Source organism: Lissotriton helveticus, chromosome 2_1 (genome assembly GCF_964261635.1).
Source record: "Lissotriton helveticus chromosome 2_1, aLisHel1.1, whole genome shotgun sequence".
In the NCBI taxonomy this organism is placed as follows: domain Eukaryota; kingdom Metazoa; phylum Chordata; class Amphibia; order Caudata; family Salamandridae; genus Lissotriton; species Lissotriton helveticus.
The window spans coordinates 1,364,029,420-1,364,041,745 of NC_136059.1; positions in this window are offsets into that span (position 1 = coordinate 1,364,029,420).

The window sequence follows — 12,326 nt, forward strand, 5'->3', positions numbered from 1 at the left end:
TAAATTTGTAATGTCTAGCACCATCAATAGGTAACTGGGATCCCCATTCACTGATATACAAACTAGGCATTCCCGTAGAAAAAAAACAAAAAAACACCACTTCCCCATATTTTCAACAACAAGCCAAATCTGCAATGCTACCTAAAAAAACAGGCGATAGTTCCACTTACCACTAACAAATTAACATCAACATTTAACTAGTGTAAGGAGGTTGACTATGTATTGCGTGAATTACATCCAACTTACACCCATATTTAAAGACGAATATGTGATAGAGGTACTAATGATGCACCTCCGACACTCAACAAAATCACAACACCGAGAGCCACCACCACTACAACCACCCCTTCTGATCCCTCCCCCTCTACTACCTTAGAGGCAGCGCAAAACAGGACAACAAACCTTCCCAAAATAATATGTCGCCTCAACAGCTCACTAGCTGAATGTTCAGAGATGTGGCAACCAACTATGTATAAGGAAGGGAACTCGCACATCAACAATAATTTACACAAAACCAAGACTACCGGTGATATGCTATACACAACTCACTATACAAACCAAAAACTTTTCCGTGTGTAGATGTAGTATTGATACGTGTAGTGTACTGCACAGTGGACGCAACCATATTATTTCAGACACTGGATAATATCTCGGTCATGTAGCTATGTTGTCCCCCCCCCCCCCTTGAAGAAGAACCGGAGTGGGCTGATCCAACGTACGCAACTCCAGCGTAAGAGTATAAATACATAGGCTACGCCTTGGGCGTGGTTCACTTGTGCGAAGACAAAAGTCTCTGCCACAGCGAAGGTCCTCACCCTGCACGTGGCTGCTGCCATGACCATGTGCCTCCTCGATACAGGCCCATTGTGAACTCAGCACCACAGCACTGCCACTGTATCGACTACTGCCTTCGATCTACACTGCGGACAGCAGGGTTCACAACTTGAATTCAGCTTTGGATCTACACTACGGACAGCATGAAATTCAGCCTGGCTTTATTTAAGGCAGAGACAATTGTTCTTCAGGTTTTGTTAAAGGATGTGACATAAAACATTCCTCAATGTCTGTGCTGACTACTGCCTTCGATCTACATTGTGAGGGATCACAATTCAGGAGGAATGGAGATTACACATGACGCATTCCAGTAGGCAAGAGGCATTGTACCAGTGCGACCTGCCCGAACCACGAATCATCGCAGCGTACGCACACGCTGAGTTCTTCAGGTACCACAATCTCACTGCACCATAAGTCATCTCCAAGTGGCCTTATTAAGACAGAATTCACTAGGCAAAAAACATTGCTACCAGTGCGGCCTTCCCGGACCACGCACCATCGCAGGTTACGTACACGCTCAGTGCCAAAGATAATTGTAACTCAGTGCACCATAAGTCATCGCCACATGGCCGTATTCAGGCAGAATTCAACAGACAAAAGACATTGGTCTGAATTTGCCCCCCCCCCGGACCACGCATCATCGCAGGTAGAGGTGTGACGCCGCGGCCAGGGCGACTGACGCTGGAATCTGGGGATCAGGGTTCGATCCCCGGCTCCGGCGGCAGGTTAGCCCAGCACCATGTGACTCTGGGCAATAGCTCGCTTAATCTTCCCGACGGCCCCCAGCGCCTAGAGACCCTTACGGGTGATTGTGCGCTTTACAAATGTGGATTATTATTATTATTACACGTTAAGCACCGAAGGTACTACTAATTCAGTGCACCATAAATCATCACCACGTGGCCTTATTAAGGCAGAAATCATTGCTACCAGTGCAGCCTGACTGGACCACGCATCATCACAGGCTCCACAGAACCTTGCTTAAGGTGCCACTAACTCAGTGCACCACTTATCATCGCTGGCTGCACACACACTAACTTACCAATACTGTGCAGTTCTACTCAACACCACGGGCCCTTGCTAACCGCTGCCTCCTGCCTACACTGCGGTCATCAAAGCTCACAATTAAATTGACTCTTCATTCATTATTTGCAGATTGCAGTACCAAACTAAGTATCCCTCAAACCTACACAATATCCCTTTAGTATCCTTCCTTCAAGAACGTCTTTTATATCAGTTATAGATTTAGTTCAATAACAAAATTCACCCTGCAAGTCCAAGGAAACACTGAATGGCAGTCTACACTGCGGACACACAGGTCACAATTTGAACTATAATGTCCCTGAAACCTACATATTTCGACAATGTATTCTATATATGTGTCGTCTTTTATTTGAATCATGATTACAGATGGTGCAGTCCAGTAGGCAACAGACAATGCTTCCAGTGCAGCCCGTTCGGAACACGCATCATCGCAGGGTGCGCACACGCTAAGCACCAGACGTACCACTAACTCAGTACACCATAAATAATCACCACGTGTCCTTATTAAGGCAAAAATCAGTATTAAAAAAACATTGTTACCAGTGTAGTCTGCCTGGACCACGCATCATCGCAGGCTCTACACAAACCGCCCCTACCTCAGTGCACCACAAGTCATGAACCCTTTACGATAGAATCTACTGTATATTATTTCACATGTAGTGCTCCTACCTTTACACAGCAGAAGTCATAAACCGTTTATGATTGAATAGCAGTGTATGATATGATGATTACTATTGCACTTGTAACAGCAACTTAATAAAATGGAGTCAAGCGCATGTGTCCGTACCCACTTCAACTATCTATCTGTGTCTGTGTATTCATTATGTTTGTTAAATGCTCCCCCTGGGCCCTACCACATTATATTGTGCTGTAAACAGCGTATGCAACCATCTTACCTCTGGCAGTAACAAAAACTTTAGTTATAGAACTTTATCTCGCTTATTCTACAAATACGAACGTAGAAACTGGATCATTAAAATACTGCAAGCAAAGCACCGAGACCGCCCTCATCGCAGCTACAGACAACATCCGAACACTACTGGACAACGGAGAAACAGTAGCCCTCTTCCTACTCGACCTCTCCGCCGTCTTCGACACAGTCTGTCACAACACCCTCATTCAACGCCTCAGCAACATCGGCATACAAGGAAAAGCCCTGGACTGGATCATCTCGTTTCTAACTGGGAGAACTCAGAGAGTCTGACTTCCCCCATTCAAATATAAGGCCACCGAAGTCATCTGCGGTGTACCACAAGGATCATCACTCAGTCCCACCCTCTTCAATGTTTACATGAGTCCACTCGCATCCATCGCACGTCAACACAACCTTAACATCATCTCCTACGCTGACGACACCCAGCTGATCCTTTCCCTCACCAAAGACCCTATCACCGCCAAAACCAATCTTCACGAAGGCATGAAAGAAGTAGCCGAATGGATGAAAAACAGTCGCCTAAATCTCAACTCAGACAAAACGGAGGTGCTCATCCTAGGATCATCCCCCTCTGCCTGGGACGACTCATGGTGGCCTTCGGCTCTGGGCTCTGCACCCATACCCACAGACCACGCACGTAACCTTGGCTTCATCCTAGACTCCTCACTCTCGATGACCAGACAAGTCAACGCCGTCTCATCCTCCTGCTTCAACGTACTTCGTCTGCTCAAAAAAATCTTCAGTTGGATCCCCTCCGAGACAAGAAAAACTGTCACCCACGCTCTGGTCACGAGTCGACTGGACTACGGAAACTCCCTATACGCCGGAATCACAGCCAAATTACAGAAAAAACTCCAACGCATCCAAAACGCATCAGCGAGACTCATTTTGGACATCCCTCGCCAATATCACATTACCGGCTACCTGAAAGACCTCCACTGGCTCCCCGTCAACAAGAGAATTACGTTCCGTCTCCTCACCCACGCACACAAGGCCCTCTACAAACTAGGACCCGAATGCCTCAACACCCGACTGTCCTTCTACACTCCCTCCCGCCAACTAAGGTCCGCCAATCAAGCCCTCGCCGCAGTACCGCGTATCCAAAGATCCACCATGGGAGGCAGATCCTTCTCCTACTTGGCGGCCAAGACCTGGAACTCACTCCCCACTCACCTCCGCCTTACACAGAACCACATCTCCTTCAGAAAAGAACTTAAAACATGGCTATTCGAAAAATAATTAACCCCCTCCCCAAGCGCCTTGAGACCCTCTGGGTGAGTAGTGCGCTATATAAATGCTTGAACTTGAACTTGAAAGTGTATAGTAAATTTATAAGTGTGTGCTATCGCTCGAGTTTTTTTTTTGTAGCATACTTATATAGCGCGAAGTCGACCCAAAACTATTTCAGCGATTTACATGAGCACCGTATTTACAGTACATTTTCAGGCACGCATAGATTACGTGATTTGTCTACAACAATAGGATGTGGACGCGACTCGGAGGCTCGAACACTGATTTCCAGCACCAAGTTGGACAGTATACCGGAATGACCACATAAGTATATATATTAGCTGCCCTTCATGTGCCAAAAACTGCAACCTAAAGCTTTCATAGCCCTGTATTGCTACATGTACAACACTCCACTGAATGTACAACAAACATTCATATTCGCAGAAATGAGTCATGTCCACCATCTGTTATGTGTGAAACTACGGATGAATATAGGGTCAGTGATACCCCGTACCTTCCATGTTGTGGGACATCACAGACATAGTGACACATTTACGTTTAAGATCCGGATGCCAGCATAACTATAACACGAACACCCGAATCACTTGATTTCTCAAATAGCTCACATCGAAGCCACGCCCATAGCTCCAGAGTCATTGTTCACAACCTCGCAAAGCACTGGCATATGTCAGGCCAGCCCACTCTGGTTACGTTTACAGGAAATCACAACAAAGCTACATAGCCCAGATTTTCATTCTAGTGATCTGCTAGTTACAGGTCTAGTTCTCAGAACAGCACACACACTTCCTAATGGCTGATATTTGCCCATACCACAGCCATCTAGCACAGGCGTCACAAGGCATGTGACCCTACCAATAAAAAAGACCGGGCGCACATGCTCTACGACATTTTAGAGTAGCTCCCTTCACAAGCGCTGTGACGGCCCATCCTGGTAGTTCGTACGCCTCATGTAGGCCCGAACCACCGAGCACGGGGGCCCACCACTATGTGCGTGGCCTCTATGGTCACTGAGTTAGTGCAACCAGAAGGACTGAGCGGGTGAGCAACCTGCGATGATGATGGGTGCACAAGTATGTCCTTAGCCATTGTGATATCAAGACTCAGCACCAAATGTAAGACTTCTTGGTGGCAGAGCGGGACTGCATGATGTAGAAGGTGCTCTGTCCGCAAAAAGGTGAGCAGTGAGGCCTTTGTGCGCACCGGAGGGAGTAGATCCGATACAGCAGACTGGATACAAAAAGGCGACGCAGCGATTTAGGCATACGCAGTCCTACATACCCTATCTTATTGCATTTGTATTTTTTTCCCAATAGCGGGAAAGTTTTTATAGTCGGTCAAATGTCCGTCACTCCCACATGCGTAGCAAAGTAGAGGAGTATTTATTTTTTTATACTATGTACACTTAAATTTACCATCTTATTTTGACAACCTTTCCTTTGTCAATTTATTTAGGACTCGCGCCTCAGTTGCTGTGCGCAGTACAGCTCGTGCCTTCGTTGGAGTGCACAGCACTGCTCATGCAGCGTAAGACATTTTCTATGTGAAAAAACGGGGATATGAACCTAACCTACGAATCGCACACACTTGTGCGTGTCTATTTCTTGCCGTGCTAAACCATTAGCCTTTGCGTGCGATTTATTCTAAAAGACTGCACGCAATTGGCCAGAGGCGGGCGCATTGCTCGGTCCATGGCCTATTGGTATCTATTACGCGCTTGCTGCGCGTAATAGACTCCAATAGCACATGAGGTTTCAAATATCGTGCCCAGACACGGAAGTGATGATTGAAACCACATGTATGGCTGCGCACCACTTGTTTTCTATAACCGGATGGAAAACATTACTACTCTACTAATTGTTCATAAATCGAAGCCCATTAAAGAAGATGGAACAGTACAAATTGTTGTATTTTTAATGGGGGAGGGAAGGAGTGTGAAAGGGCGATGTTATTCTACTCCACATTAAGATAGTGGCAATTGACAATCATAACATCTTTCTTTTACTATCTCTTAGATGTGGAGCTTCAGGGTGCACCATGTCCCAGCACATGGTGGAAGACATACCGGTGACAGAAGGTGAGCTGCGAATATTCTTTTCAGACTCACTCTCCCACTCTCTCTCTTCCTCTCTCCTTTGATGAAAAAAGGACGCATAATCTTATCTTCCTTTTTATTTAACAGGTTGTGTTTAACAAATTGGAGTCCCCCCACCTCCAAAGCTCAACATTTGAGGAGTCTGCGATGATGCGTGGCCATCATAACACTGCCTAAGAAGGTTGCTTCGACACGTGGTGGACCCTCTTTGAAACACACCAGTGGCACAAGGTGAGCAGAGAAGCTTGTTTCCGAAGCAACAAGAAGTCACCTGTGGGCGGGGAGAGTGGATAGTGTGCAGCAACTTGAGTGTGTAGGAATGTACAATCACCTCCGGGCAGTGGCAGTGGATAGATTGCAACAGTCTTGGTGCGCAGAAATGGGCACTCAGCTCTGGACACTGGGAGTGGATGGGGTGCAGCAGTAGGGGTGCACAGTAATGAGAACTCAGAGCTATGCAGTGGGAGTGCATGGGGTATAGCACCCTGGGAGGAAAAGAGCGCACAGAAATCTCCTTGCAGTGGGAGTTGATGTAATACAGTAGCCTAGGTCTGCAAAGGCATAACACAGAAATAAAGGTGTGCACTTACTAATTCTCTGCAATTACTAATTGTATACTATCTTTCAGATCACTAAACTGAGGTACTGGGTTTTTCAGAACCAGTACCGAGCCGGTAACCCAGCGGTGTCAGGGTACACCCAAAGACCTCGAGTACTTTCCTGATTCAGACCACAGAAACTCAGAGTCTTCTAGGTGAAGTCAAGGATCGATGTTATTGGCTGCAACCAAGTAACAGGCGTCCTAGAAGTACAACAACACGGGATGTATATTCTCAGGAGACTGCTCAATCTTACAAAGTCAGGCTTCTTTTTTTATACGAAATATTGTGCTTTAGGCAAACATTCTTGGATTTACAGTATACCATTCAAATATTTTCACTACAAAGGAAAAGCAGAGTCATGATGACAAGCTCACATTTCAGTTCGTTCAGCCCACAACAAATTACCTGGCAAGGCCTAACATTTCCATCAGATACCGGTGGACCCCCAATAAAAACGGGCACCTCCCCATCATAAAGCAAGTGAGAGAGAAAAGAGCAGGGACAGGTGTGAGCAAGATTCGGCAGGGTGTGTGTGCGATGAAAAGGGTTTATGGCCTGTTGTGCCTTGATGCTATCTCGTTCGGCCACTGGGAGAGGAACTGACCAAACAGGTTTGGCCTCGGGCAATGGTTCCAGCTTGCCCAGGTCAGAGAAAAGTCAATTAAGGTGTACATGTCCTTTGGAATCGAATTTGGCTTAATTCGCTGCCTATGTGAGGGCAACTCACAAAATGGCTGCCGTACAAAAAATGGAAGCCAAGGGTTCAGAACGCAAATGACGATTTCGAGGTGAATTCGTCACTCGAATATGACGAAAATGCTTGTACATAGTGTACTAGCCATTCTCGGTCTTGTGATATAAAAATCGTCATGCTATGATGAAGTAAAATTCTCGAGTCCAGAATTTTCAGAACTACAAACCCTCCTTTTGCCCTTACATAGGCAATTTAACCTAATCTCATGCTAAACTGAGTCCAGGTCTATATTCCTAAAGTCATTGAGATGTTGCTGTAACATCATTCTAGTACTTAGTTCGTCTCTTGATACAGGTTTCCTTACACATGATGTAGCACAGAGGCCACATATTGCAGGAGCACACTGCACGCACAGACAGAACAGGAAAAGAATGGCTAAGACCATCCCAATGACCATCAGAATTTTCCATCCCCAGCCGGATATTAGTTCCCAGAACCATCCCATTAACGACCAATCTCCTTTATCCACATGAATAGATTCGGAAATCTTATGTAGTTTGGAGATGGCCTGGTACACTGTTGGAGCGTTATCTGGAATGAAAACACAGCAACTCGATTGGATCAATTTACGTACCCCACCTCGGTCTGCAAGTATGACATCTAAAGCGACCCTGTTCTGAAGGGTCATAAGACGATCCGACTGGAGCTCAGCAGTCAAGTTACTAAGGGCACCAGCAGTTTCAATTACGGTGGACTCAACCACCCTTGTCAATTGCCTTATGTTCCTGCTGTTTACCATGGGTCCCTAGAATGGCAGAAAACTCTTTACGAAGTCCCCAAATTCTTGACCTGCAGTGTCTTCTTTACTCAAGAGACCTCTAACTATCCTTGTCTTGTGGTAATCTGCCGCTGCTCTGTAGGTGGGAGGCAACAGGAACGAAACAAAACATGAGCCCGAAAAGTCAGGGGGCAACCATGTATAGGCTCTCTCATGGCAGATGAAATAGGTACCCTTAGCTGCTAAAAACGCAGGGGAAGTCTGAGACCCAAAAACATACGTTTCAGTACAGATACTTTTCCCTAACTGAGCTCTGGGATTCTTGCCAGTACCTTGCAGACACAGGTGACCCTTATGGGGTACAATCCAAATCGGGGAAGATCTCTTAGCTTGCTGTTTCTCACTCAGAGTAGTTCCATATCCGGTCACGTTCCATCCTATATAGGCAAGTGTCTCATCTTCGGGGGTAGTTTCATAAGAAATCTCTTCCTTAATCATGTCGACCATACCCTTAACTAGAGCACTATTCTTAGGATTGTCTTTTACAGAACGTAGGGGGTGGACTTCACGAGCATATATGAACATTGTTCTGTATGCCCACACAGAACCATTATGGCTGAAAGGCAGGACCAGATAAGGGATACCTTTATCCGTTGTGTGAGGCATAAGGCCACACACCCAACAGTTAGTCGTGTTCATTACAAGTTGGTGTTGGTGCAAGAGCTGAACAAAGGAGTTATTAATAAACTCTAATCTCCTAGCGGATTCATGTTCAGGAAGGGGTTGAAAAGAGTGTGGGGAAACAGTAGAAGGAGGTATGGGCGATGTAGTGGGTGCAAATGTTACTTTAAAAGAGAATAAAACATATCCTATTAAAAACATTATCATACTGAATAACATGAGAATGCACAATATCAAAAAACTTTTCTTTGTCATCATCATTTTACAAATCCTGGTTTTAAAGTTCATTGGTTTGGCAGGTCTCTCCATCTCGAAAAACTCCATCCTCTCTAAAGTGCTGCCCGCGATGGGAGGTTGTTTCTGCTAAGGAATGCTTCTGTCAGTCTAGGGCAACTCCCTTGGACCAACCAGAACTGTCGACCTAACGTCATCAGCTGCACCCCAAAGACTTTGGGCAATCGCGGCCCTAGCAGCGGAACCCGGATGGCGGTTCGAAAAACAGAAATAAGCAAGTTTCTCAGATGGGAGAGCTGCGCTTTAAAAAATAGTACTTGGAGGGAAAAAAAACACTTTTATTAGTTCTTATTTCTCGGCCTCAGATTGTATCTTTGCTTTCCAGGTATGGTGTGATCACGGAAAAGGAGTTCAGGTTCTGTAGTGTCCAGTCGAAATGATGGTGATACAGCTGGTTGCAAAATGTTATCACTCTCTTGTTCAGTAATTGTTCCTTTTACACATGCATCACTGAAAGGCAGAAAACGAGGCACGGTTTCAGTCTCTGAGTCGCCGACACCCTTCTGGACCCACTTGTTTTACGGCAGAGGTAAAGGTACCCTTTTACAATGGACCCCGTGGATCCAGTGCTTCTTCCCTTCCACTCGAACAGCTGATCTTGTGGAAAGAAGGACGAGGTGCGGTCCGGTCCACCTGGGCTGATCGTTCTTGGTTCACTGGAAGTTCTTCACGAGAACCAGGATCCAGGGTCGATGGGATGACCTGGAGTTTCAGAGGCTGGAGGCAGGGTGTCATGGACCTGTTGATGTAAAACACGCAATTTAGCAGTCAATTCATACAAATAGTCAAGCAAAACAGGGTGTTCGATTTCACTGAACTTTGTGGGCCTTGGCACTCCCCATATGTTGGCCGGGCGGCCAAAGACAATCTCATAAGGACTAAGTCCCACTCGCGAATGCACAGTCATTCTGGTGGATGAGAGTGCTAAGGGTAGAGCGTCAGGCCATTTAAGACCTGTGCTCGCTTGAATTTTGGCTAGTTTTAACTTAAGCGTGCCATTGTAACATTCTACTAGTCCAGCTGATTGGGGGTGATTTGCAGCATGAAACTTCTGTTGAATGCCTAGCCCTTCACATACTTTCTTCATCACACGACCCACAAATTCACTCCCATTGTCACTCCAGACCATTCTTGGCATTCCGAATCTGGGGAAGAACTCTTTCACAAGGGCTTTCGCTGTGGACAAGGCAGTATTGTCCTTTAGGGGATATGCTTCTACCCATCTTGAGAAGGCACAAACAACAACGAGTACGTATTTTAAGTTGTTGCACCTCTCCATGTGGATGAAATCTAGCTGCAAAACCTCAAACGGATAGGTAGGAGGTGCAAAATGACCAGCTGGAGTTGGGGTTCCCCTACCAGGATTGTGTTTCAGACACACCATGCAATCCTTGACCACATTCTCTGCACACTTGGAAATTCCCTAATTTTGCCATACTGGAGCCAACAACTTGCAAATCCCTTTCACGCTGATGTGAGCCATTCCATGAGCCATTGTAACCATTGTGCTCGGAAGAACGCTGAAATACTGAGACAGCGAGTTGCACCCCATGGCACAGAACCCTGCGGTGATTAACTCCTGCCCTGACGCCGCAACACGACTTAACCGGACAACACATCGCGTAACAGTTCCCTCCTTCAAAACATCGTATGGCTTAAAGAAATAACACGGCCACGATGACCTTCTGGAGACGGAGACTTCACATGTAAATAGTACTAGTCTCTTCAATCCCCGACGTCTATTGTACAGACACCGTATACTCATATCGGCAGAATTAATTTCTCCACTGCTTTTGAATTACTGTTGAGAAACTTCCTTAAGGAAGCTCACGTCCTGATGATGATCTAAAATACTCTAGATTGAAACGCCGTCGACAAACTCAAGGAAAACTTCCCTATTTTCATTGTATATATTTTTTGCGGGAATAACCTTGTGGTGACATCTTTGTATATAAGTGTATATAATTGTTTTTTAATATTTGTTCACTAAAGTCACTTTGAGCACTTTTTGTCACATATGTGAGCACCTGTAAAAGGAAGTAACTATCATTATTTTTTGCATAATATTGTAATAAAATTTACCTATATGGTACTCTGCCAAGACCTTCTCCCTGAATTAATTTCATGAATTAATTTCATAATCTAAAGTATCCTCCCCAGGACCCCTTTGGGGCCACTAAAAACCATTGTAATTCTTACAAATTGTAACCACTGCAAGCACGTACGCATCGGGTAACAACCATCTCTGATGCTCTGACAATTCAACCCAACAACCATTTGCATCCATTTTACCCGTACTTTCTCTCCACATGTTCAACTCTTTCTCTGTGGCCTCAGCTTGAATAGACTTCACACTCTCTATCGTGTCTTCACACATTCCAACATCACCAACCCATCTTGCAGGGCCTGCAACATACATTCGGCTCATCACATTCCTTGCAGTTTCTTTCGCGATTTCGTCAGCAAATGCATTTCCACGACCAACATCATGAGTCACCGTCTTGTGAGCACTACATTTCACAATCGCAACTTGCAGAGGCAAGGTCAGTGATTCAAGAAGCTCATTCACCAACTGACCATGCTGAATCTTAGCTCCATGCGAATTCAGGAACCCACGTTCTTTCCACAATTGTCCAAAACTGTGAGCCACTCCAAACGCATACTGGCTGTCGGTGTAGATGGTCACTTTCATTCCTTTCGACAACACACATGCTCTTGTAAGTGCAATCAACTCTGCTGCTTGAGCTGAATTGTGTGGAATACGTGCAGCTTCAACAATTGTATGCAAAGTCGTGACAGCATATGCTGCAGTCGTGTCACCATTCGGAAGCTTGAAGCATGAACCATCCACCCATAATGTACCATCACATTCAGTAAGAGGAGTATCCTGGAGATCTATTCTCCCTTTCGTTTCCTCTTCTGTTCTAAGAAAACAATCATGCTGTTCTGAAGCACCTAATTCCTCTACAATAGGCAACAACGTAGCTGGGTTGAGAGTTTTGCATCTTTTTATGTGCACATGACTTGCTAACAAGGTTAATTCGTAACCTGACAATCGAGCACTAGTTAAGTGCTGTGTCTTGGTTCTGTTTAACAACGTGTCCACTGCATGTGGAACCATC